The following is a 26,023-nucleotide window of genomic DNA, read 5'->3' on the forward strand; positions in this document are numbered from 1 at the left end:
TGGCCGATCCGATCTTTCCCCGAAAACCGGGAGACAGATCCACCCCGGCAAGTGATGTTCTAAGAAGTGCTGTTTGCACAGGTAAGCCGACTTACTGTGTCGGAATCCGCCGAAACGATGACTACTTGTCAATAGCGCAACACTGACATTCACACGGAAAAGTGGCACGTATTCTTTGACATTCACTTCGTTTCATGATGGACCAAAGTCGGAGATGTGAGATCTAACGAATTTTTCCAATTTGTGGACTGATTTTTGTGTTTTACTCCAAATTACGTAAACGTGACTTGCTTGGTCATTGCACCAACGGCTTGAATTGTAAAAAGTACCTACGGTCGTATGTTCAAGCATGTAAAACGTAAATCTATGTAAAGTCGTATTGCTGTTTCGAAAATAAAGGCTGGTAGTCCTCTACGTAAGTTGAAATTTACCCCAGGTTTATGTCTTCAGTTACGTAGAAGATATAGTTTTCTGAAATCGCATCAACTTTTTGAGAAGCCCTGTATTTGCAGGGACAGGGAGCTGACATGCTAGTAAGAAGCGATTTTTCGTCTCTTTGAGCAGAACAGTACTTCAGCTGAATGCTGTATTGTGGCATGCCATGAAGAATGTAGAAAATTATGTAACGCTGCCGACTGAGGATAGAAAAAAAAATAAAAGGCATTTTTTCCCATTTTGTTGTATTTGTACCAGTACTAGAGATACTTGAGATAAGCTGCACACAAAAATAAGACGACGGTTTGTAGTTGTAGCAAGGATGGTAGCAGGCGACAGAGGTTTGTAGCGTTGGCAGTAGCACCCAGCAGTAAAATCTGAGGGAGTTTTTACGTCGGCAGTGTTGTCGTCACCTCACCGTCTTACACGGTGCCTGCCGGCGGATGCAAATTCATTTGGCTCCGTCTGCTGGTTGTGGTACGACTGCGAGAGGGGGATCCCACTCTCGACCAGTTCCTGCCCGCGCCATTACGCCGCCTCTCACATAAATATCTGCAACGCGGCGATGGGCAGACGGGTTTAGGAGAGAGAGGTGAGTAGCCAAGTGCTCGAACCGCCGAGCTTAATTCGTCCGCTGCCTCGTTATTAAAGGCGTACGGAGGCGCGCGTAATTCAGCGTCAAGGATGCCGCCGCAAGCAATTCACTTAGACGCCTAAACCACGAAAGAGCGCTGATTAACAATCGGTGTACTTCATTAATTAATACAATGGAGAACGCAGGGGCGACATATATGCGGTCAGGGCTTTGATTACTCAAGATTTACTCAGCCGTTAGGACGCCGTTACTCTTCTCGTTTTCGTTTATTTTCTACGTACCTCTAGTCGTGGAACACGGACCGTAATATAGCGAAATAATTATTAGAGAGAACGAAAAACGTGTAATTGCTGCCACGCCCCTGGCAAGCATAAGACATCAGTAAGTGTTGCACTTGCCACAAATTAATTCTAATGACAATTAACAGTTTCAGAATACATGAACGTTTCAATTACTTCGCTAGTGGTTAGCGTCACTTCCGTATTGAAGTCAGGGCAGACGAACGCCGTGCTCCCGTTAGACGCCTGCTTTGCTAGATTCCACACGCCTTTTACGTTTAATAAACTATTCCTCATTTTGATCTAACATTTTAGCGAGTTCCTAACATCGCCAACTGAGTTCTCACTAGCCAGCCTAAAACATGTAATCTTTTTTGAGGTATACATATTTCAAAGGGAACAGCTTACTTTTCATATCTTAACTGCAGCGAAATTATTGACCCGCCAGGTCAGCCGAGAGCGCTAATGCGCTGCTTCCTGGACTCGGGTAGGCGCGCTGGCCCCGGATCAAATCCGCCCGGCGGATTAACGACGAGGGCCGGTGTGCCGGCTAGCCTGGATGTGGTGTTTAGGCGGTTTTCCACATCTCCCTAGGTGAATACCGGGCTGGTTCCCACGTCCCGCCTCAGTTACACGCCTCGCAGACATCTAAACACTTTCGCACTCTTCCATGGATTACACTAGTCGCAGACACTTGGGGTACACTGATTTCGTCCCGGGGGCTACGGGGTGGCGGCAGGAAGGGCATCCGGCCAGGGGTGGCCACATCCGATTAACCATGCCGACCATGCGTATCTGCGGGAAAAAAGGCACAAGCAAAAGAAAGAAAAGAACTGCAGCGATACTATTCATAGACATAGACTTGAAATTTGCTAATTGTGAGGTCGGAACCTGCCGGATCAGAGCAGTTAATCGACGTTTGTCAGAGGTCGCCCGAATCATCGGTCCAGAGCTGGGTCACATTGCATCCGATCTCCTTCGTCAGTTTGTGGCCGGATCAAGAGCGTTTGATTAGGTTAGAATCTTTTCTACCGAGGTGCTTAGAATGTATTTGAACCTTGGGCGGGATGGACATCATAATGCCTCTGCACTTCGGAAACGACTGATACACTGCGGCTTTGCTATTAAAAAGACACCGAAAGCATGTGAAAGAGCCATATCTGTCTGGAAAAGAACGTGTCGAGAACTGCGCACTCTTTCCTCAGTTACTCAAGTAACCAGACAGTTTTTGAAAATACGTGAAATGAAGAGAGAAACGTTATGATGTGGAACGTGTCAAGCGCACAAGAAATGCACATATGAAACAAATTTTTTTAAGATATATATATATATATATATATATATATATATATATATATATATATATATATACGATGTTTGTCCGGAATATACGTATAAAAGTTGAATAATAACTTTATTTTACAATTATTCAGGTATTACAATATGGTCTCCTTCAAAGTACTCGCCCTGAGACGCTTCGAGGGCGGCACTTGGGAGATGTGGAAGCCATCAAGGCGGAAACGACACGGCAACTGAACAACATCACAACTGAAGACTTTCAGCAATGTTATCAACAGTGGAAACGTTCTGGTAGACACTTGAGATGGTTCGTGGTACATTGTAGTGTAAGATTACAAACATTCGGTACAATTTCAAATAAATTAAATAAATTCATCGAAACAGACATACGACAGTTAACGTTTACTCTCTGTCATTCGGTATGTGTGTGAAAGACAAACATAAAGTCTTACAATAAGATATCCTGAACACTTGCAAATCACCTCGTACTACAGTATTACCACCCTTCTGGCATAAAACACCACTAAGCACTATTTTTGAAGATATTACATCTGTCTGTCAGACATCTTATTTCATTTGGTAATTTGTTGAAAATTTTGATAGCAGCATATTTTACCCCTTTCTGTGCCAAAGATAGGTTGAGCAAAGGATAGTGTCTTTCTTTTTTCTGGTATTATAATCATGAATGTCACCGTTGTTTTTAAACTGGTCCATGTTGCCTCGCTTGGGCCCGTCAACACCGACGTTGGGCTGTTGATGACTAGGGGAATAAGGCGGGTGGTCTGTCACGGTGATTGAGCTTCGGGCCAAAAACTCGCGCCCAACGAGCGACGTGTGAGCGGGCGCATCGTCGTGATGAAAGATCCACTTGCCCCCTTTTGCCAACTCAGGTCGAACTCGGGCCACACGAGCTCTGAGACGTGTCAGAACTTCAACGTAAAAGTTTCCGTTCACTCTCTGGCCGGGAGGGACAAATTCCTTGTGAACAATGCCCCTAGAATCAAAGAAAACAATCAACATTGTCTTCACATTGGACCTTGATTTTCGCGACTTTTTTGTTCTCGGTTCTCCTGCTAGTTTCCATTCCTTGCTTTCAGATTTGAGCTCCACATCGAATTCGTAAAACCAGGACTCGTCTCCAGTGATGACTCGGTTGAGAAAGTCCCCTCGTTCCTCTGCTTTCAACCAATCCTCACAGCACTCAACCCTCTTTGCTTTCTGTTCTGGCGTCAAGAGCTTCGGTACGTTTCTCGCACACAGTTTCTTCATTTCAAGTTTTTGTGTCAGGATTTCGTGAACGATTCTTTTGGGGATTAACAGCTCGTCAGCAATCATTCTGACAGTCAATCTACGGTCTTTAAGAACACAAGCCCGAATTCGTTCAACATTTGCATCGGAACTCGATGTCGACGGGTGTCCTGGGCGAGGGTCATCGTTCACTTCTCGGCCATCCCGGAAACTTTTTAATCACTTGTTCACGGTTGGTTCCTTCAGAGAATTGTCTCCGTAAACCTGTTTCAAACACTCAAAAATCTCATGGCCATTCTTGCCTAGCTTTGCAAGAAACTTGATGTCGACGCGCTGTTCTTCAATCAGAGAGAGCTCCATGCCGACGGCAGGTGAAAAAGGGTAACTGTCAACAAGCTGCCGCATACTCCCACCTTCACGCAGAGTGCTCTGACTCGAACTGAGCGTTGATAGGATTGATTACAGCAGTAGTCCCACCTGGCGGTGACTGCAACTTGTAACATAAAGACATTATTCAACTTTTATACGTATTTTCCGGACAAACCTCGTATATATATATATATATATATATATATATATATATATATATATATATATATATATATATATTAGAATACAGAGTTAAAGATTAATATTTCTGTTATTGACCCCATTCCCTTAAATGGCACAAAATGGTTCAAATGGCTCTGAGCACTATGGGACTTAACATCTGAGGTCATCAGTCCGCTAGAACTTAGAACTACTTGTGGTGTGAGGTGTGTGCAGTTGGAGTGACGTGGGACGCCTGATACATCTAGATACCTCTCTGACAGGTGACACGTACGTAAGCACCCTGTGTGATCACCTGCTTCCATTAATGTCCATTATGAATTCCGACAGACTTGGGCAATTCCAGCAGGACAATGCTACACCCCACACGTCCAGAATTGTTATAGAGTGGCTCCAGAAATACTTTTCTGAGTTTAAACACTTCCGCTGGCCACCAAACTCCCCAGACATGAACATTATTGAGCATAACCGGGGTGCCTTCCAACGCGCTGTTCAGAAGAGATCTCCACCACCTCGTACTCTTACGGATTTATGGACAGCGCTGCAGGATTCATGGTATCAGTTCCCTCCAGCACTACTCCAGACATTAGTCGAGTCCATGTCACGTCGTGTTGCGGTACTTCTGCGTGCTTGCGGGAGCCCTACACTATATTAGGCAGGTGTACCAGTTTCTTTGGATCTTCAGTGTATGACAGTAATATACCCCTACCAGAAATACCATCTGAAATGTTCGCCAGGCCGTCTGCGAACAACATAAACGGACGGAAACTCTGGTACTGTTTCCAGAATGAGATTTTCACTCTGCAGCGGAGTGTGCGCTGATATGAAACTTCCTGGCAGATTAAAACTGTGTGCCCGACCGAGACTCGAACTCGGGACCTTTGCCTTTCGCGGGCAAGTGCTCTACCACTGAGCTACCGAAGCACGACTCACGCCCGGTACCCACAGCTTTACTTCTGCCAGTATCTCGTCTCCTACCTTCCAAACTTTACAGAAGCTCGGTAGCTCAGTGGTAGAGCACTTGCCCGCGATAGGCAAAGGTCCCGAGTTCGAGTCTCGGTCGGGCACACAGTTTTAATCTGCCAGGAAGTTTCATATCAGCACACACTCCGCTGCAGAGTGAAAATCTCATTCTGGAAAAATCCCCCAGGCTGTGGCTAAGCCATGTCTCCGCAATATCCTTTCTTTCAGGAGTGCTAGTTCTGCAAGGTTCGCAGGAGAGCTTCTGTAAAGTTTGGAAGGTAGGAGACGAGATACTGGCAGAAGTAAAGCTGTGGGTACCGGGCGTGAGTCGTGCTTCGGTAGCTCAGTGGTAGAGCAATTGCCCGCGAAAGGCAAAGGTCCCGAGTTCGAGTCTCGGTCGGGCACACAGTTTTAATCTGCCAGGAAGTTTCTGGTACTGTTGCATCTACAGCGAAAACATGGATTCCTTTTCTCTCGCACTTAGGACGCCCAACCTCAAATGCGTGACGTAAGAATGACGGGGACTGACTTTGTACTACGTGCGGTAGGAAACAGTCCTGGGCGTGGTGCTGACTTTACGGGAGTGGCCACTCTTTCCATTTTCACGGAGGATTCGCGTGACGGATGCTGAATAAGGGCCGGAGTCCCAATTTACGGCGCATTCGGTACGGCGACCGCGCTAACTTGATGACGCTCTGTTGCGTGATGCGAGTCGAGTGCGTAGCAAAACGGCACGCGCGCCGCCCTAACAGCCGTGCCGGCGGCCTCATCTGCATACGACGGGCCGGCGACTGGCGCCTGTGCTGTACTTAGCCGCATCTGCACTCTGTAACTAACTATCGGAAATGTTACTTGATACAGCATATTAAAAAAAAAAGGAAAAAAAAAGTAACCGATATACTTACAGGTGATAGTACCGGACAATGTTGAGCAGGGCGGGATTAGCCGAGCGGTCAAAGGCGCTGCAGTCATGAACTGTGCGGCTGGTTCCGGCGGAGGTTCCAGTCCTCTCTTGGGTATGGGTGTGTGTGTTTGTCCTTAGGATTATTTAGGTTAAGTAGTGTGTAAGCTTAGGGACTGATGACCTTAGCAGTTAAGTCCCATAAGATTTCACAATTTGAACTTTTTTTGTTGTTGACAATGTTGAGATAGGGATCATTTTATTTGTAACTCGAACAGTGAGTACTGACTGGCGTCGGCTGTCTTACTAGTGGCGTTCATGGTTTATTTCTTACTACTTGTCTTTCTCTCTGTATTGTCCGCCACCGGTAGCTGAGTGGTCAGCGCTACAGAATGTCAATCGTCAGGGCCTGGATTCGATTCCCGGCTGGGTCGGAGATTTTCTACGCTCAGGGACTGGGTGTTGTGTTGTCTTAATCATCATCATTTCATCCCCATCGACGCGCAATCATAGTAACATATAAATTTGCTACTTGATCTGCAGATAGGCATATAAAATTATTTGCTTTGGAGGTTGGAAATCTATCTGCAGATCAAGAGGTTGGAAATCTTTCTGCTGATCAAGTAACAAATTTATATGTTACTATAATTCTCCTGATGCTAAATGTCATTAAATAATGTACTATTTTACCTATACAGTACTAAAAAAAATTAACTTTATAATTAATGTAACAGTATCAACTCAGAAAATCAATGTCTCTGTACTAGTGTAAAAGGAATTTCAGTTGCGTAAGTGAATATATGATCCTTTCCAAACATAGGACATCTTCAAATGTTACGATATATCATAACATCTTTGATACTCATATGTTTGTAAGCTCTTTGTATGTATCAAAACATGTGGTGCGTGGTAGACATCTTCTCAGTGAAAAATCTACAGTGTTCAGTGAGAAAAATTTACGTGTCGACAATGGGAATGCAGTGGGAATGTGTTCACATCTGTTGGACGAATGTTATGGCTCAAATGGCTCTGAGCACTATGGGACTTAACATCTATGGTCATCAGTCCCCTAGAACTTAGAACTACTTAAACCTAACTAACCTAAGGACATCACACAACACCCAGTCATCACGAGGCAGAGAAAATCCCTGAACCCGCCGGGAATCGAACCCGGGAACCCGGGCGTGGGAAACGAGAACGCTACCGCACGACCACGAGCAGCGAACGACGAATGTTGTGAAAAGAAACACTACAAACCGACATTTCACGTAAGTCACATGCAACGAAAGTCTGTAACGCAACCATCTGTGTGTGGCGTGCTTATAATTATGTATTATTTATAGTTTATGACAATTAATCTGTAAAAAACACACCACATGTCATCAGGAAAGCGTGTAAACCGTCTGAAGATGAATCACAACGATTCGAAACCGGTAACGGTACCCTTTGAATAATAGAACTGAAAGTAAATTTGTGGCTGGTTGCTGTCCCAACACCATCAACATTTGTCTTCAAATAACAGCCACGGTCTTCATCATGTCATCATATGACAAAATTGCAATATTAGTGATTACGTGAATTGTGAACAACGAAACCAGTGCAGTCGATTCTTACTATTCGACGCTGGAAATGGTAGATACGGTATTTGCTACGCTTTAGCCAAGGGAGGAAATCTACAGGCACCTGTCATGAACGCTTTGTGGGACAAACTAACAGGCGCCTTTTACTAAAAACTGCCCGCGCTACTGGAGAACGTTACCCTTGCAGAAAGAAAACTGAGGAACCACCCCATTTTCTACTCCACGTACGACAGTATGTAACAGAACGTTTTATAAGTTATGAGTTGGTCTAGGGGATCCGATAACACGGCCATCCAGTTCAGCTGACCATAATCCCTTACATTTCTGGCCATGGGACCATTTAACGGTGTTGCTGTATTCTAGATCCACAGACAACGTGCACGCTAGAGGACCGTGTGTCCCACACTTGCGATCAAATCCGAGGTCAGCCAGGTGTGTTCGTCCGAATTCGTGAGTGATGGGGCGGGCTGAAGACTGAGTAAGAATGAGTGACAGCCACATTAAGCCAGTTGATTTGATTCGATTTAGTTCCGTACGTAAAACAACAGTCACTAATAAATTACTCTTGTTTCGGTCGCCAAAATACTCCTTTTATTTTGCACTACTTCTGACGCGTCCGTAGTTAAAAAAAAAAATTAAGGAGACAACTTTTCTGAAAAATGACGCAATAAACTGATTTGCATCACTTAATCGACACTCAGTATGTAGTCAATTATTAACATTCCTCCTTAGCATCAGTGCCCCAAGCGGCTCATGCCATACAGCATGTTACAGGGTAAACATCTGCAGCTATGGCTATCGCTTAGCTACTAACAGTATACAGGCATTTAATACTGATTAGCAGCATCCAGTCCGTAAAAATTGTGGTATGTTAAAGTGTAAATGTTTTTTTAATTCATGATATTATTTCTGTAAATATTTATTCAACTGTTTTTAATGGGTATGACGTTAGTCTGAACTTTTAAGTACTGCAGAACTGTCTTTTTGTGGGAGTCTAGTACTAGTTGAATATAGCAAGAAAAGGGACATCTATAAAATTAAAAAATAATAGAAACAATTATTTACATATTCTTGAAGTATATGGGGTATGTTTGTACCGCACTTCATTTTAATCTGTGAGCGGCATCCTGGCGGCACATGTGATTGTTCCCAACAGATTGTCGTAACTAAAATTCCTGATCTCTTCCTATTTTGTTAAACATTGCTATCCATGACTATCTTGATGGCTCAACATACCGCTGTATCTTCAAACATCTCATGTAAATGTTAGCTACACGAGTTATATAGTAGCCGGCCGAAGTGGCCGTGACCAAGACAAGTGTGGTGCCAAGCATGGTCGCATATCCTCTAAAGGACATTTTGTCTAACACAGTCAAAAGAAAAGTAGTTCTGCCACAGAAATTAATTTATTGTGCGGTTTCTCTCCCTGTCATTGTGGTACCCTTGAAGAGAAGTAGGAGACCCTTTGCTAGGTCTCGTCAGGAATTAGTGGCCCAAATATTTTGTGTCTTTCGGTCTCAAGTGGTTCGCACTGGAAGATAAAATGTGGCGCTGTTTCACATCCCAGACCACACAGTCTACATTTATGGGCTTCTTTCTCAACTCTCATCGTTTATAAATGTCTCGTGACGTTCCCATGGTCAGTCAGTAAACTTACCATGACTTTAATCCGCCTCCTATTCAAGTGCAGGATTGCAGAAATTACGCCGCGCGGGATTAGCCGAGCAGTCTCAGTCGCTGCAGTCATGGACTGTGCGGCTGGTCCCGGCGGAGGTTCGAGTCCTCCCTCGGGCATGGGTGTGTGTGTGTTTGTCCTTAGGATAATTTAGGTTAAGTAGTGTGTAAGCTTAGGGACAGATGACCTTTGCAGTTAAGTCCCATAAGATTTCACAGACATTTGAACAGAAATTCTCTTTAATAATGGTTTCGGCCTCATTAACTTGCCATGTTTTTCTTTTTGGGTCTAAGTCCAAAGTTTGATCCAGCTACATAGTTTAGATTGTATCACATCTCCTGATTGGTAGTTACGACAGATCCAAGGACAACAAATGGGGTCCTTGGCACTGCCCTATTAGCTTGTTCCTTACCAGTAGTACCTGAGTGAGCAAGGACTAACAGCATGTTCACCCTGTTGCTTTCCACTAGCTTCATAAGGGCTTCCTGGCATTCTGCGACGATCTATGATGTCGCTGCAGTGGCTGATGGAGATTTCGAAGCTGGTTGGTTGTCAGAATGAATGTACTTGAGGAGATTAGTGTTTAACGTCCCGTCGACATCAGGGTAATTATAGACGCCACAGGAGCTCGGATTAGGGAAGGATGGGGAAGGGAATCGGCCGTGCTGTTTCAAAGGAACCATTCCGGCCTTTGCCTGAAGCGATTTAGGGGAATCACGTAAAACCTAAATCAGGATGACCGGACGCGGATTTGAACCGACGTCCTCCCAAAAGCTAGTCCCGTGTGCTAACCACTGCGCCACCTTGGTCGGTGTGTTTGTTATAATTTGACGTGTCCGTCGGAGGTACGAATTAGACCAAGAAATACTTCTGAACTTTCTCTGCCAAATGACTTTTGAATCCAGGGGCAGCTCCGAATACCGCGGGAACAAACAGAAAAAGAAAATCCTAAGGGAAGGGTGGTTGCAGTTTCGCGTCTCGTCGACGTAAAGGTCAATGAAGTTGGAACGCTTACTAACGGGAGATAGAAGGGCATAACAAGTGACCTTGATCTGTTTATGGAATCTTCCCGCCATTCAGGAGGAAACCGGGTGAAAAAATTAAGGTCAAAAATGCTTCAAATGTCTCTGAGAACTATGGGACTTAACATCTGAGGTCATCAGTCTCCTAGAACTTAGAACTAGTTAAACCTAACTAACCTAAGGACACCACACACATCCGTGCCCGAGGCAGGATTCGAACCTGCGACCGTAGCGGTCGCGCGGTTCCAGACTGAAGCGCCTAGAACAGCTCGGTCACAACGGCCGGCTAAATTAAGCTCAACTCTTCATCATTTTGCATTGTCTTATGAATAAGATAGATGACTCCATACGTATATATGACGTGTTCACCCAAACCATGATTAATTTGATAATGATGTGTAAATCGAAACGCGTAATTAAAGAAAGCAGTCACAGCACAACCTGCGACTTCCATACATTTTTGTATCGTCCATGACATTAGTGAAATAACCCTTCAAATTACCCAAAACATCGGGAATCCGCACCACCTCTTATCCTAAATGGAACAAATATTAACTTCTCGCCCTCAGCAAAGAGTTTGGGAGTAATAATAGATGAAAATTTAAATTGGACAGAGCACGTAACTGCAGTGTGCAAAAAAGCATCAGCATCCCTTCATGTCCTACAAAAATATAAAAAACTCTTCCCTTTCGATCTGAAAAAGAAATTAGTACAAACGCTTATACACCCAATCATTGACTACAGCGATATTATCCTACAAGGCCTCTCTCAGGAAAATTCCCGACGTCTAGAACGTATGCCTGCGTCGGATATATCTGTGACGTTCGACTTTTTGATCACATTTCACCAGCATATGCAAAATTGTCCTGGCTGCGTGCAGACAAACGCAGAGATTTCCATACACTCTGTCTCATCTACTGCCTTATAAATGTACACTGTCCCTCATATCTCTCCTCGTCCCTAACACTCATGTCGGAACAACATGACAGAAACACACGTTCCCATCATAATAGAATCCTCTCCGTTCCACTGCATCGCTCAGTCACCTTCTCCAAGTCCTTTACAGTAGCGGGAACCCGACTCTGGAATAACCTCCCTCGTTATGTTAGAGAACTTAAAAACATGACCGGCTTCAAAAAACAGTTAATGACGTATCTACTTAAGCAACAGTAATGCCTTCCTCTGTACATGAGTGCACTTCACCTCATTACTTCCCTCTCTCCCCCTCCTTAAACCTCCCTTACCCAAAACTCGCTACACTAGTAAACATCTACTTTACACACCAAAATATTAATATACATCTGCACAAACCTTCATTACTATTGCCAATCTTTCTCATGTTTGTCATTATTATTTGATTTTTTTTACTGTTATTATTATTGCTTTCACCATAATCTGTATGTATAGCACCTGATGTAAAAATACTGCCAGCATTTACTTTATTAGGTCTTAGTCATGTTTATCATTATTATTTGATTTTTTGTTTTACTGTTATTGTTATTGCTTTTCTCATAATCTGTATGTATAGCAGCTGTTGTAAAAATACTTCCGCATTTACTTTATTAGGTCTTAGTCACTACTTTATTCATATTGTCACTAGAGTAAGCTAATTTTCTCATTTAAACTATGTTCATGATGTAACTCTGATGTGTGAAATGCTGCATGTGTGGAACACTGGTCCGATGTAAGAGAGGGCCTGATGGCCCTAATCTGATCAGGTTAAATAAATAAATAAATAAAAAATATTTTAACCACGTCCACCCCGAACATTTATTGGGTCTTGACTGGCGTGCCACCCCATTCGCTACGTAGATGTTTTTCTCTGCTTGTGAAAAAATGCAGATAACGACTCTCGATAGGGCACTCGGGCATGGAATACTTGGTCATTTAACTTCTTTCAGTGGACGGTGGTATAGAGTTTCAGCTACTTGGTAGGCAGTTCCCGACTCGCTTTCATGAACAAGAGGCCACGGCTGCGCTCCCGGACACGCGCGCATTCCCACGAGCAGAGCACGCACGAGCAGGCTCGCCAAACAGCGTCTCTCTCTCTCTCTCTCTCTCTCTCTCTATGTGGTCCCTTTTGCGTGGAGCTGTCGGCCTTGGACAGCGTCCTGTGGGCGGGGTGCTAGATGTGCAACTGTAACGTGCCTCCGCTAATCCACAGTCCTCTAAGTGACTGGCACGATCCGCGTAACGTGTCAACAGGGTGTGTGTGTAGATTTACTCGTCACTGATCCTCTACCAGAACTGATGACAGCTAGGAAGGCATCGCCTAGTATTCAAGTTACCCTTACGTTACCACCGTAACGCGACCTAGGGTCACAATGAAGCTCGTTTCGCAAGTGTACCATGTGAGCGGAACTGAAGGGGTCGACAGAAGATGTTGCTAATGCTAAATTTCGGAGGAATTAGACTGATCACATTATTTGTTATGCTTTTGAATGCACCACATGCTGGTAACGACTACTACTATTCGTATCGCCAGGAATATCTCTAATATGTTAACTGTTTTGTCTTACTGCATTTATGTGCCGGCCGGTGTGGACGAGCGGTTCTAGGCGCTTCAGTCTGGAACTGCGCGACCGTGCGACCGCTACGGTCGCTGGTTCGAATCCTACCTCGGGCGTGGATGTGTGTGATGTTCTTAGGTTAGTTAGGTTTGAGTAGTTCTAAGTTCTAGGGGACTGATGACCTCAGATGTTAAGTCCCATAGTGCTCAGAGCCATTTGAACCATTTTGAACATCTGAGGTCATCAGTCCCCTAGAACTTAGAACTACTTAAACCTAACTAACCTAAGGACGTCACACACATCCATGCCCGAGGCAGGATTCGAACCTGCGACCGTAGCAGCAGCGCGGTTCCGGACTGAAGCGTCTAGAACCGCTCGGCCACCACGGTCGGCTAAGTCCCATAGTGCTCAGAGCCATTTGAACCATTTGCATTTACGTTCTTGTCTTTGAATCTGACAAACAAACGAGTATAACATAGAATACCTCAAAATGACACTCATGTGCGTTAGGCCTCTATTAGACAGTCAAAGTTCTTCGACAAATATTTTATAAAAGCTAGGAACTGGCTCCCTGGCTTGCCCAGGTATTTATTTATTCCAATATTTTCTTAGTTCATGTCCTTTTCCATGCCCTCTCTGTCTATGTACTCCGCAGTACCGGGAATCGAACCCAGGTCCTTCCAAAGGTGGTCACCCGCACTGACCAGTCGGTTACAGAGGCGGACTTTTATAATACACAGCGATGTAATAAAAGTATGCCAGTACGTCGTCAAAGATTATATAAAACATATTTGGCAAATATCTTCCCCAATGTACGGATACACCGGTTCCCGTGAGATCACCGAAGTTAAGCGCTGTCGGGCGTGGTCGGAACTTGGATAGGTGACCATCCAGGCCGCCATGCGCTGTTGCCATTTTTCGGGGTGCACTCAGCCTCGTGATGCGAATTGAGGAGCTACTCGACCGAATAGTAGCGGCTTCCGTCAAGAATACCATCTTACGACCGGGAGAGCAGTGTGCTGACCCCACACCCCTCCTATCAGCATCCTCCACCGAGGATTATACGGCGGTCGGATGGTCCCGGTGGGCCACTTGCGGCCTGAAGACGGAGTGCTTTTCTCCAGTGTAATACGCGCCTTGTCATTTACTACAGCCAACACATTCAATCGTTGAGGTACACTGGTGATTTTGTTGCCGAAGTTTGTTCGAACACAAGTAGGACGGGTGAACCACGGGCAGTTGATTAAGCGGAATCTTCAAGGGTAAGAACCTCGACGCTACTCGGAAAAGAATTGCAAAATGGTCTGACTTCCGGAACTTAAGCGGCGAAGAAACGACATTCCCCTCACTTACACGTTCGTATTATAATATTCTGCAGACTTGTGCTCATAATATAATCCGGGTAATTGCGAATCCACGCACTAGCTGCCATTGTTATCATTATCCTCACATCAAGTAATAGGTCTCTCTCCCTCTCTGTCTCTCTCTCTTTTTCTCTCTCTTTTTTCCACTTGTTGCGGTACCTGTCGCTTCCTGGGGCTTCCTTGACTTCTCCTCCCAACTGGGTTAAACAAAACTTATCTGGATAGCTAATATTTCTCCACTTAATCTTTCTAGATATTCGTTCCAATTTCGCCTTTTTTATTGTACTTTATTGAGAATATTAAGTATCCTAAATTGTTCCGTGATCCCGAATTTCAAAATCTGTCATCTCTTGTGCATCCCTTTACTGCTCTTAGAAATCTGATCTCTGATGGTTGCATCCGACTTACTTGGCTTTTATTTACAGCTGAGGTTGTAATGGTTCGCCGGCCGCGGTGGTCTCGCGGTTCTAGGCGCGCAGTCCGGAACCGCGTGACTGCTACGGTCGCCGGTTCGAATCCTGCCTCGGGCATGGATGTGTGTGATGTCCTTAGGTTAGTTAGGTTTAAGTAGTTCTAAGTTCTAGGGGACTGATGACCACAGCTGTTAAGTCCCATAGTGCTCAGAGCCATTTGAACCATTTTGTAATGGTTCTTTATTTACGTTACCACTGCGGCACTCCAACTCCAGTTCTCGATACCAGTAATATCGTACTACTTTTCTGCGAAGTAACAGACATATTTTTGTGACAATATTCACATTTGGTTTTATTAATGTATAGGTACTCCGATGTATCGATATATTACAGTGATATGGTTCTTGTGTGTATTCATTTCTGTGAGACTGTCATAATCTTTGACTTACTTGTAACCGTTTTGGCGCGAATGCGCACAGAGCAGTCTTTGTTTCACTTTCCAGAAGTTAAGTTGTTATTTCGCTTTGTCGAAGAACAAATGGTTCAAATGGCTCTGAGCGCTATAGGATTTAATTTCTGAGGTCATCAGTCCCCTAGAACTTAGAACTACTTAAACCTAACTAACCTAAGGACATCACACACATCCACGTCCGAGGCAGGATTTGAACCTGCGACCGTAGCGGTCGCGCGGTTCCAGATTATAGCGTCTAGAACCGCTCGGTCTCCCCGGCCGGCTGTAAAAGAACAGTCAAGTCTTGTGTTTGGTTAAAGTGGAAATTAAATATATGAAGATTGATACAAAACTGTTTTCTTGACGATGTGACAATTAAGAAGAAGTATATGTGAATTTACAAGAAGTTCAATAAAAATTTGGATCGTGAACACCAAGTCAAAAATTATTTCTACCATACCACTGTTCTGATCTGGGATTGTTTGATCACTAAGAATGTCGTGAAAAGCGCATTTGTTAGGTCTTCAAATATTGCTAAAATACAGATCTAGACCTTCTAGCAGTCAAAGTGGAGTCACCCTATAATTAACAAGATGAGCCATAACAACTTCGACGAAATCTACGTGGGAATGCATTCAAAATAAGTGCCAAAATTAATGACTTTTTTACAGTGACTTCATTAGTTCCATTCTTACGATACCATTCACAGTCAATAACTTTTTGTTGCCCGATAAAGCGAACATATGCTGCGTGAGCAACATTATTAATCTGATTTCTAACCTACTTTGCAAGTGGTGGTATTGTTAGAAGGTGCACTTCCATAAACAGACACAGGAACCGCAACTTTCTTATAAAATTTCAATCTTGTTTGTTTCCTCATTTTATTTTTAATACGTTTTTATTAGATAGCTTTCTTACCTATCTGTCTGTTCAGAAAAAACTGGAAACTGATTTTAAATTAACTTCTCGATAATCTAGATATCTGAAGCTATAGCCTAGAACTGGATGACAATGCGACATTAACTCGCTTTATTGTCAGTCTGTCCGGTAGGGGCAGCGTTGGGGGCGGAAGAAGTTGGTAACGCCTGACATCTTAGCTGCCCTGCAGGACCGGCATAATGTGCGGCTAGTATTGGAAAGGATACCACGCGGTATGGGAGTGGAGATATGGTTCAAATGGCTCTGAGCACTATGGGACTTAACTTCTGAGGTCATTAGTCCCCTAGAACTTAGAGAACTACTTAAACCTAACTAACCTAAGGACATCACACACATCCGTGCCCGAGGCAGGATTCGAACCTGCGACCGTAGCGGTCGCGCCGTTCCAGACTGTAGCGCCTAGTACCGCTCGGCCACTCCGGCCGCCGTGGAGATATGGTAACAAACTGTAGTCTCCCTCCATCTGCGACGCCTGCCACTCGTCGGCCGTGGTTGCCGCTAGACAGCGGGGGTGGCCGCGCCCGTAATGAGATGTAACGGACGCCGGCCATCCCAGATCCAGGTCCAGGTCCAGGCGAGGACAGCGAACCCCCGCTCTCCGGCGCCGGCCAGGCGGAAGCGACCGCCGCGGCAATTACGGCAGCCGCCAATTACCGGCCACTGTTTGCGCGCGGCGCACAATTAAAAAGCCGCGGCCAGCGACAGCCGCGCTCCGGCGTGCACACAGTCCACCGCAGCCCGGCGAGCAGGCTCAGCGACCAACAGCGGTCGCGGAGGACCCATGCGCCGTCCCTATACCTGTCTAGTCAACAGTTCTATGTCTTTTGTGCCAAAAAACAGAACTTGTTCCTCTCTGCAACGGTCCCTATCAATAGTTCTGTGCTCTGTACTCCTGCATTGTGACAGAGCGGCAAGAAGTTCCGACACAGACTGGGGCCTCGGCGGTCTTTCATCAAGTAGGAGTGGAAGTCAACTACCTCTGCTGCTGATGCCGTTCTCTTCCGACCCTTTAAGTTTCAGGCGGGAAAATCTGCGATCCTAAACCGTTGGGTCTGTTAGGCAATGTCTCCCCAGATTGCACAATACCACTTACAATCTATTATTGTTACTGCCATGATTAACACAAAAAGTTCAGCGTTGTGGCTCCTACGACATTTTTCGTTTTACAAAGTGCGTACCATAAGTAATGCGACCAACTATTTTTCTGACGCACCGGTACACCACAGCGTGTTGCAACCGGCTGGGCTAAGTGGAGGGGGGGTGTTAGCTTCAAAATTCTCTTTGTCTCATTCGGCTGCGAGCTGCCGGAAAGTGACGACGTGCGTTTCCGTCAACCCCGTTTTGAGTTTATGTAACACGGCACAATGGACCATTCTATAGAGCAACGATACGCTATGAAATTTTGCGTTTAACTTGGGAAGTCCGCCACTAAACCGTTCCCATTACTTCAGAATGCCTTTGCGAATGATTTCTTGTCCAAATCACAAGTTTTCCGATGGCACAAGTCGTTCATGGAGGGGCGAGAGGAGATCACCGACGAACCTCGCAGTGGACGGCCATCAACCACACGAGTCGACGAAAATGTGACGCGCGTGCGCGATTGTTTGAACTCTGACAAACGGCTTAGCCTCCAATTGATAGCACAAACTCTAAACAAGTCAAAAACAACCGTTTTCGGCATTGTGACCGAAGATTTGTGTGGTGTCACCGCCAGACACCACACTTGCTAGGTGGTAGCCTTTAAATCGGCCGCGGTCCGTTAGTATACGTCGGACCCGCGTGTCGCCACTGTCAGTGATTGCAGACCGAGCGCCGCCACACGGCAGGTCTAGAGAGACTTCCTAGCACTCGTCCCAGTTGTACAGCCGACTTTGCTAGCGGTGGTTCACTGACAAATTACGCTCTCATTTGCCGAGACGATAGTTAGCATAGCCTTCAGCTACGTCATTTGCTACGACCTAGCAAGGCGCCATTATCATTTGCTATTTATCTTGTGATGCATGTACCGTCAGACCGATGTTCACCAATTATGGATTAAAGTTAAGTATTCCAGAAGCTACGTACCTTTTTGCTAGTCTCTATTCCTTTAACTGTTCCAGACCTCACGCCAGCCGGCGTGAGCTTAAACGCGTGCCTTTCGGCTTCCTCTCCTAGTGGCTTGGCTGTCTTGCCAAGTCACAACAATTTGAACATAAGAAAGGTGTGTGCCAAACTCGTCCCAAAAGTGTTGACCGACGAACACAAGCACATGCGAGTGCTTTAATGCCGAGAAATGTATGAAAATTGTTGTGTTGGCAGAAGAGCCGACACCGTGTTACGAATGGAGGCCGAAATGCACGCATTTTAGCTCACGCAGGCTGGCGTGAGGAGGGAAGAACTATGCTGACGTGAGGTCTGGAACATGACAAGGAATTAGAATTCAGAAAGCGGACGTAATTAGTTTGATACTTAACTTTAATCCATTTATGATGAACGTCGCTCTTGACGGTACATGATTCACAATATTATCTGTTCAGAATACATTCGTAGTAACTGAATATGGCGCCTTGCTAGGTCGTAGCAAATGACGTAGCTGAAGGCTATGCTAAACTGTCGTCTCGGCGAATGAGAGCGTATGTAGACAGTGAAGCATCGCTAGCAAAGTCGGCTGTACAACTGGGGAGTCCTAGGGAGTCTCTAGACTAGACCTGCCATGTGGCGGCGCTCGGTCTGCAATCACTGATAGTGGCGACACGCGGGTCCGACGTATTCTAACGGACCGCGGCCGATTTAAAGACTACCACCTAGTAAGTGTGGTGTCTGGCGGTGACACCACAAAAATGATCATTTTTTAAACTCTGTTATCACTGGTGATGAGTCGTGGATTTTTGAGTACGACCCTGAGAGTTCAGAGCGGCACACCCCATCGTCGCCCCGTCCCAAGACGACACGCATGAGCAAGTCCAGGATCAAAACCATGCTCATTGTCTTCTTTGACGTCAGAGGCAGTGTCCACCACCGGGACCGGGACTACAGTGAACTCCTACTTCCTGAGACTTCCTGAGACTGAAAAGGAGGGTCTCGCGCTGCCGAAGCGACATCACCGACTTCCTGGCCAGGACCGAGACCTCATTGGTTCCCCAGCCTACCTACAGTCCTGACCTGGCTCCCGCTGACTTTTTTTGTTTCCTCGGTTAAAATGGTTCAAATGGCTCTGAGCACTATGGGACTTAACATCAGTGGTCATCAGTCCCCTAGAACTTAGAACTACTTAAACCTAACTAACCTAAGGACATCACACACATCCATGCCCGAGGCAGGATTCGAACCTGCGACCGTAGCAGTCGCGCAGCTCCGGACTGAGCGCCTAGAACCGCGAGACCACCGCGGTAGGCGTTTCTTCGGTTAAAAGGAGTCATGAAAGGAAAACATTGGGACACGGTTGAAAGCATCCAGGTGCATGTTACATCAGCTCTAAAGGACATTCCGGAAAAGGCATTCTAGGATGCCTTCCAGGCATGGAAACACCGCCTCCAGAAGTGTATCGACGCAAGAGGATGCTATTTTGAAAATCTTTGATTATTTGTACGAAAATATTTAATAAATGATTTTTTATGAATTTGGTCGCATTACGTATGTAGCGCACCTTGTATAACCCCCTAAGTTCCAGTCGAGTCTTGAAACTGAAGATCGAAAGTATTTCCAAACTGCACCAAATGTGGACGAACTAGTTTTGGAATGTTATGTACTCGTATATTAGTTATTTACAGCCAGCTTCTCAGCTTTTATACAATTTGCATAATCTTCCCAGTGCCTCTCTTGGGACCCACGGCTTTCTTGACATCTGTCATCCAACTTCTAGGGCCTGCCTGGAATGGATAGCCGTGTGCGTTAAGGGGCCTGCGTTTAGGACGCGAATTCGCGCCGGCCCCGTTTCGAATCTGCCCGAGGGCTGGTGTGCCAGCCAATCTGCATGTGGTTTTTGACCAATTTCCCACGTCCCACTAGGGCGAATACCGGGTTGGCACCCACGTCCCGTCTCAGGCACACGGTACGCAAACATTGAGAACTCTTTCTCACACTTGCAGCAGACAGTATACTAGAAGCAGACTGATGGGGTACACTGATTCCGTCCTCTAAGGGAAGGGAGAGGAGGGGTGAACAGGCGACTGATGACCTTCGTTGTTCAGTCTCCTTAAACCCTTAGTTAGCAGCAGCCCAGCTTTTAGATGAAATTAGAATTATATGTTAATACCTTCAGCTGCTGACGGGCGTTGATATATATCAACAAGGACAGGTGAAAATGTGTGCTCCCACCGGAACTCGAACCCGGGATCTCCTGCTTACATGGCAGACGCTTTATCCATCTGAGTCTCCGAGGGCACAGAGGATAGCGCGACTGCAGGGACTACCTCGCGCACGCCTCCCGCGAGAGCCACATTCTCACCTTGTACGTCCACACACTACATTCGTAGTGTCCCTACCCAACACATTATTCGTGGAAGACATTCTTACCGAGTCCCGTAAGAGTTGGGGTAATATGTGTGCATCAGCACAGAAGAAGACGGTCGTGGCCGGTATTGCGAGAACTGTATACTTATATCCATGTAAGTTTTTGAGATTAGCATGTTCAGACAGGCAGGTAGACAGACATGACGGTTTTAGACAAAACTTTAAATCACGATATCTTTTTTTCGTGATCCGATTTAGATGAAATAAAGCCTGTACTTTGCCCCAAGCTGAGTTCCAGTTCCCTAGGAAAACCCGTTGAAAATTCGTCCAACAGTTTTCGAGGTTATCCTGTTAAAACAGACAGACAGGCAGACACGATGGTCTTACACTGTTATTTGTAGTCCCTTCCACGCCGATCATTTTTTATGGTATCTTCATTTTTGTTCTGCAGACTCCAGTTTCCAGTAGTCCATTTCCGTATCATTTTTCTTTTTTTCGTATTTCCCAAAATACTGACTCATATTCAAGTACGCTTTTTACTCCTATTTTGTATGTAATGTTTTTAGTTTTTTGTGCTCATATTACTCCAGATTATGCAGCGATAATAGGCCATTTTGCATCTAAACTAAGCATACCCAATACAGTTAGTTTAAAAATCAACACGTACAAAATTATTCTGCAGATCAAGTTGGTACGTGTACTTACATAACATAATGAAAACAAACATCGATGTAAATATTCCTCTGTGCCACACTTGTAAATCTTTTCGTTGCGGTCTTACTACTGCAGCGAGTGAAAGTCTTATCTGGCCGCGAGAGCGTTAATCAAAGTCCTGAGGAAAACTAAACGTCCACTGTACGAGTATTGTCCTCATTAGCTTGGGCAGACTAGACATTGCGAACAGTAAAGCCAGGAGCTCCACCAGACTCTCATACAGGGTGTTTCAAAAATGACCGGTATATTTGAAACGGCAATAAAAACTAAACGAACAGCGATAGAAATACACCGTTTGTTCCAATATGCTTGGGACAACAGTACATTTTCAGGCGGACAAACTTTCGAAATTACACTAGTTACAATTTTCAACAACAGATGGCGCTGCGGTCTGGGAAACTCTATAGTACGATATTTTCCACATATCCACCATGCGTAGCAATGATATGGCGTAGTCTCTGAATGAAATTACCCGAAACCTTTGACAACGTGGCTGGCGGAATGGCTTCACATGCAGATGAGATGTACTGCTTCAGCTGTTCAATTGTTTCTGGATTCTGGCGGTACACCTGGTCTTTCAAGTGTCCCCACAGAAAGAAGTCACAGGGGTTCATGTCTGGCGAATAGGGAGGCCAATCCACGCCGCCTCCTGTATGTTTCGGATAGCCCAAAGCAATCACACGATCATCGAAATATTCATTCAGGAAATTAAAGACGTCGGCCGTGCGATGTGGCCGGGCACCATCTTGCATAAACCACGAGGTGTTCGCAGTGTCGTCTAAGGCAGTTTGTACCGCCACAAATTCACGAAGAATGTCCAGATAGCGTGATGCAGTAATCGTTTCGGATCTGAAAAATGGGCCAATGATTCCTTTGGAAGAAACGGCGGCCCAGACCAGTACTTTTTGAGGATGCAGGGACGATGGGATTGGAACATGGGGCTTTTCGGTTCCCCATATGCGCCAGTTCTGTTTATTGACGAAGCCGTCCAGGTAAAAATAAGCTTCGTCAGTAAACCACATGCTGCCCACATGCATATCGCCGTCATCAATCCTGTGCACTATATCGTTAGCGAATGTCTGTCGTGCAGCAATGGTAGCGGCGCTGAGGGGTTGCCGCGTTTGAATTTTGTACGGATAGAGGTGTAAACTCTGGCGCATGAGACGATACGTGGACGTTGGCGTCATTTGGACCGCAGCTGCAACACGGCGAACGGAAACCCGAGGCCGCTGTTGGATCACCTGCTGCACTAGCTGCGCGTCGCCCTCTGTGGTTGCCGTATGCGGTCGCCCTACCTTTCCAGCACGTTCATCCGTCACGTTCCCAGTCCGTTGAAATTCTTCAAACAGATCCTTTATTGTATCGCTTTTCGGTCCTTTGGTTACATTAAACCTCCGTTGAAAACTTCGTCTTGTTGCAACAACACTGTGTTCTAGGCGGTGGAATTCCAACACCAGAAAAATCCTCTGTTCTAAGGAATAAACCATGTTGTCTACAGCACACTTGCACGTTGTGAACAGCACACGCTTACAGCAGAAAGACGACGTACAGAATGGCGCACCCACAGACTGCGTTGTCTTCTATATCTTTCACATCACTTGCAGCGCCATCTGTTGTTGAAAATTGTAACTACTGTAATTTCGAAAGTTTGTCTGCCTGAAAATGTACTGTTGTCCCAAGCATATTGCAACAAACGGTGTATTTCTATCGCTGCTCGTTTAGTTTTTAATGCCGTTTCAAATATACCGGTCATTTTTGAAACACCCTGTACATAGCTCGCGTCGCACTCTGACACACAGAAAGCGGCTCGCGTATTGCTGCGAGTCTGTTCTGCGGCGGGCGCCGCCACGCGCCGTTCTCCGCTAATGGGCGACCGGAAACGCACCCCCGCGGCTGCAGCCACCGTCTACGCAGCCGGTAGGCGCAACAGGTAGGGGAGTACTGTGCCGGCGCCGCGCGGTCAATGGCCTTTCGTAAACAAAAACAACACACCGCGGGACACGTGAATGTATGGCAGGTACGACGGCTCTTGGCATTGACGGCACTCACATTACGCGGTTATTACCGGCGATTACTGCAAAGTGCCTGGTGGCACGTGAGTTAAGATGCGTTAATGGCAGAAAAAGTAAAAAAAAAAAAAGGTTAGCAACTTCACGGTAGTCATGGTGGCTGTTCTTGGCAATACGAGGCAGTGAAATAAATGGAATACTTAATAACGGAAACCTATCTACTGTCTCTATAGCGTATTCACTTCGTCAACGAGCGTTTAAAAGTCAAGCTTCGTCGTCAGGGCTACATCTGTTATGTATGGACCTCCACGTCAGAAACGCTTAAATGGTTCAAATGGCTCTGAGCACTATGGGACTCAACATCTGAGGTCATCAGTTCCCTAGAACTTAGAACTACGAGGGCAGTTCAATAAGTAATGCAACACATTTTTTTTCTGAAACAGGGGTTGTTTTATTCAGCATTGAAATACACCAGGTTATTCGCCAATCTTTTAGCTACACAACACTATTTTTCAACGTAATCTCCATTCAATGCTACGGCCTTACGCCGCCTTGAAATGAGGGCCTGTATGCCTGCACGGTACCATTCCACTGGTCGATGTCGGAGCCAACGTCGTACTGCATCAATAACTTCTTCATCATCCGCTTAGTGCCTCCCACGGATTGCGTCCTTCATTGGGCCAAACATATGGAAATCCGACGGTGCGAGATCGGGGCTGTAGGGTGCATGAGGAAGAACAGTCCACTGAAGTTTTGTGAGCTCCTCTCGGGTGCGAAGACTTGTGTGAGGTCTTGCGTTGTCATGAAGAAGGAGAAGTTCGTTCAGATTTTTGTGCCTACGAACACGCTGAAGTCGTTTCTTCAATTTCTGAAGAGTAGCACAATACACTTCAGAGTTGATCGTTTGACCATGGGGAAGGACATCGAACAGAATAACCCCTTCAGCGTCCCAGAAGACTGTAACCATGACTTTACCGGCTGAGGGAATGGCTTTAAACTTTTTCTTTGTAGGGGAGTGGGTGTGGCGCCACTCCATTGATTGCCGTTTTGTTTCAGGTTCGAAGTGATGAACCCATGTTTCATCGCCTGTAACAATCTTTGACAAGAAATTGTCACCCTCAGCCACATGACGAGCAAGCAATTCCGCACAGATGGTTCTCCTTTGCTCTTTATGGTGTTCGGTTAGACAACGAGGGACCCAGCGGGAACAAACCTTTGAATATCCCAACTGGTGAACAATTGTGACAGCACTACCAACAGAGATGTCAAGTTGAGCACTGAGTTGTTTGATGGTGATCCGTCGATCATCTCGAACGAGTGTGTTCGCACGCTCCGCCATTGCAGGAGTCACAGCTGTGCACGGCCGGCCCGCAAGCGGGAGATCAGACAATCTTGCTTGACCTTGTGGCGATGATGACACACGCTTTGCCCAACGACTCACCGTACTTTTGTCCACTGTCAGATCACCGTAGACATTCTGCAAGCGCCTATGAATATCTGAGATGCCCTGGTTTTCCGCCAAAAGAAACTCGATCACTGCCCGTTGTTTGCAACGCACATCCGTTACAGACGCCATTTTAACAGCTCCGTACAGCGTTGCCACCTGTCGGAAGTCAATGAAACTATACGAGACGAAGCGGGAATGTTTGAAAATATTCCACAAGAAATTTTCGGTATTTTCAACCAAAATTGGCCGAGAAAAAAAATGTGTTGCATTACTTATTGAACTGCCCCCGTACTTAAATCTAACTAACCTAAGGACATCACACACATCCATACCCGAGGCAGGATTCGAACCTGCGACCGTAGCGGTCGCGCGGTTCCAGACTGAAGCGCGTAGAATCGCTCGGCCACTCCGGCCGGCTCCAGAAACACTTATCTGTCAATTTTGTTGATTTCTTTTGCATATGATACGAGGGCTCTTCAGAAAGTAATGCACCTCATTTTTGTTCTCATCCGCAAGCAATGCTACGAATGCGAAACGTTACCTATTTGTTATCTGAAGTCTCCAGAGTGAGCGCGCCAACTTTCCATCACTTCTGACAGATAGCGTAGTTGCAGGACAGTTTCAAAATGGCCGGCCGCGGTGGCCGAGCGGTTCTAGGCGCTTCAACACGGAACCGCGCGATTGCTACAATCGCAGGTTCGAATCCTGCCTCGGGCATGGATGTGTGTGATATCCTTAGGTTAGTTAGGTTTAAGTAGTTCTAAGTTCTAGGGGACTGATGACCTCAGAAGTTAAGTCCCATAGTGCTCAGAGCCATTTGAACCATTTTAGAGTTTCAAAATGGCGTCTGTAGGTGATTTACGTTAGAAGCAACTTGCCGTCATTGAATTTCTCACTGCAGAGAAAGAAACTGTGGGGAATATTCACAAACGCCTGTGTAAAGTCTATGTAGCATCTGCTGTCGATAGAAGTACAGTTAGTCGTTGGGCATGGAGGGTGAGGTCACCACCAGGAGGCGGTTCGGCGGAGCTCCACGATTTGCAGCAGTCGGAGAGACCATCCACGGCTGTCACATCTGACATGTTGCAGCGAGCCGATGTTGTCATTCGGGAGGACAGACGCATTCGTGAAAGACATTTTGAGGACGATGAGGAGGTGATTCAAATAGCGAAGTACTGGCTCCTCCACCAGGACAAGGAC

At 45.8% G+C, this 26,023-nt stretch overlaps 1 protein-coding gene and 1 non-coding gene across 2 annotated transcripts in view; one reads left to right on the forward strand and one right to left on the reverse strand.

Moving 5' to 3' along the window:
- Positions 1-26,023, reverse strand: part of LOC124795590 (puratrophin-1-like) — a 1,203,525-nt gene that overhangs the window by 269,183 nt on the left and 908,319 nt on the right. The gene's annotated exons all lie outside the window — the stretch shown is intronic.
- Trnas-cga lies at positions 5,699-5,772 on the forward strand. Its single transcript has one exon. It is a non-coding gene; the product is annotated as a tRNA-Ser (tRNA).

This window comes from Schistocerca piceifrons, chromosome 4 (assembly GCF_021461385.2).
Source record: "Schistocerca piceifrons isolate TAMUIC-IGC-003096 chromosome 4, iqSchPice1.1, whole genome shotgun sequence".
NCBI lineage: Eukaryota > Metazoa > Arthropoda > Insecta > Orthoptera > Acrididae > Schistocerca > Schistocerca piceifrons.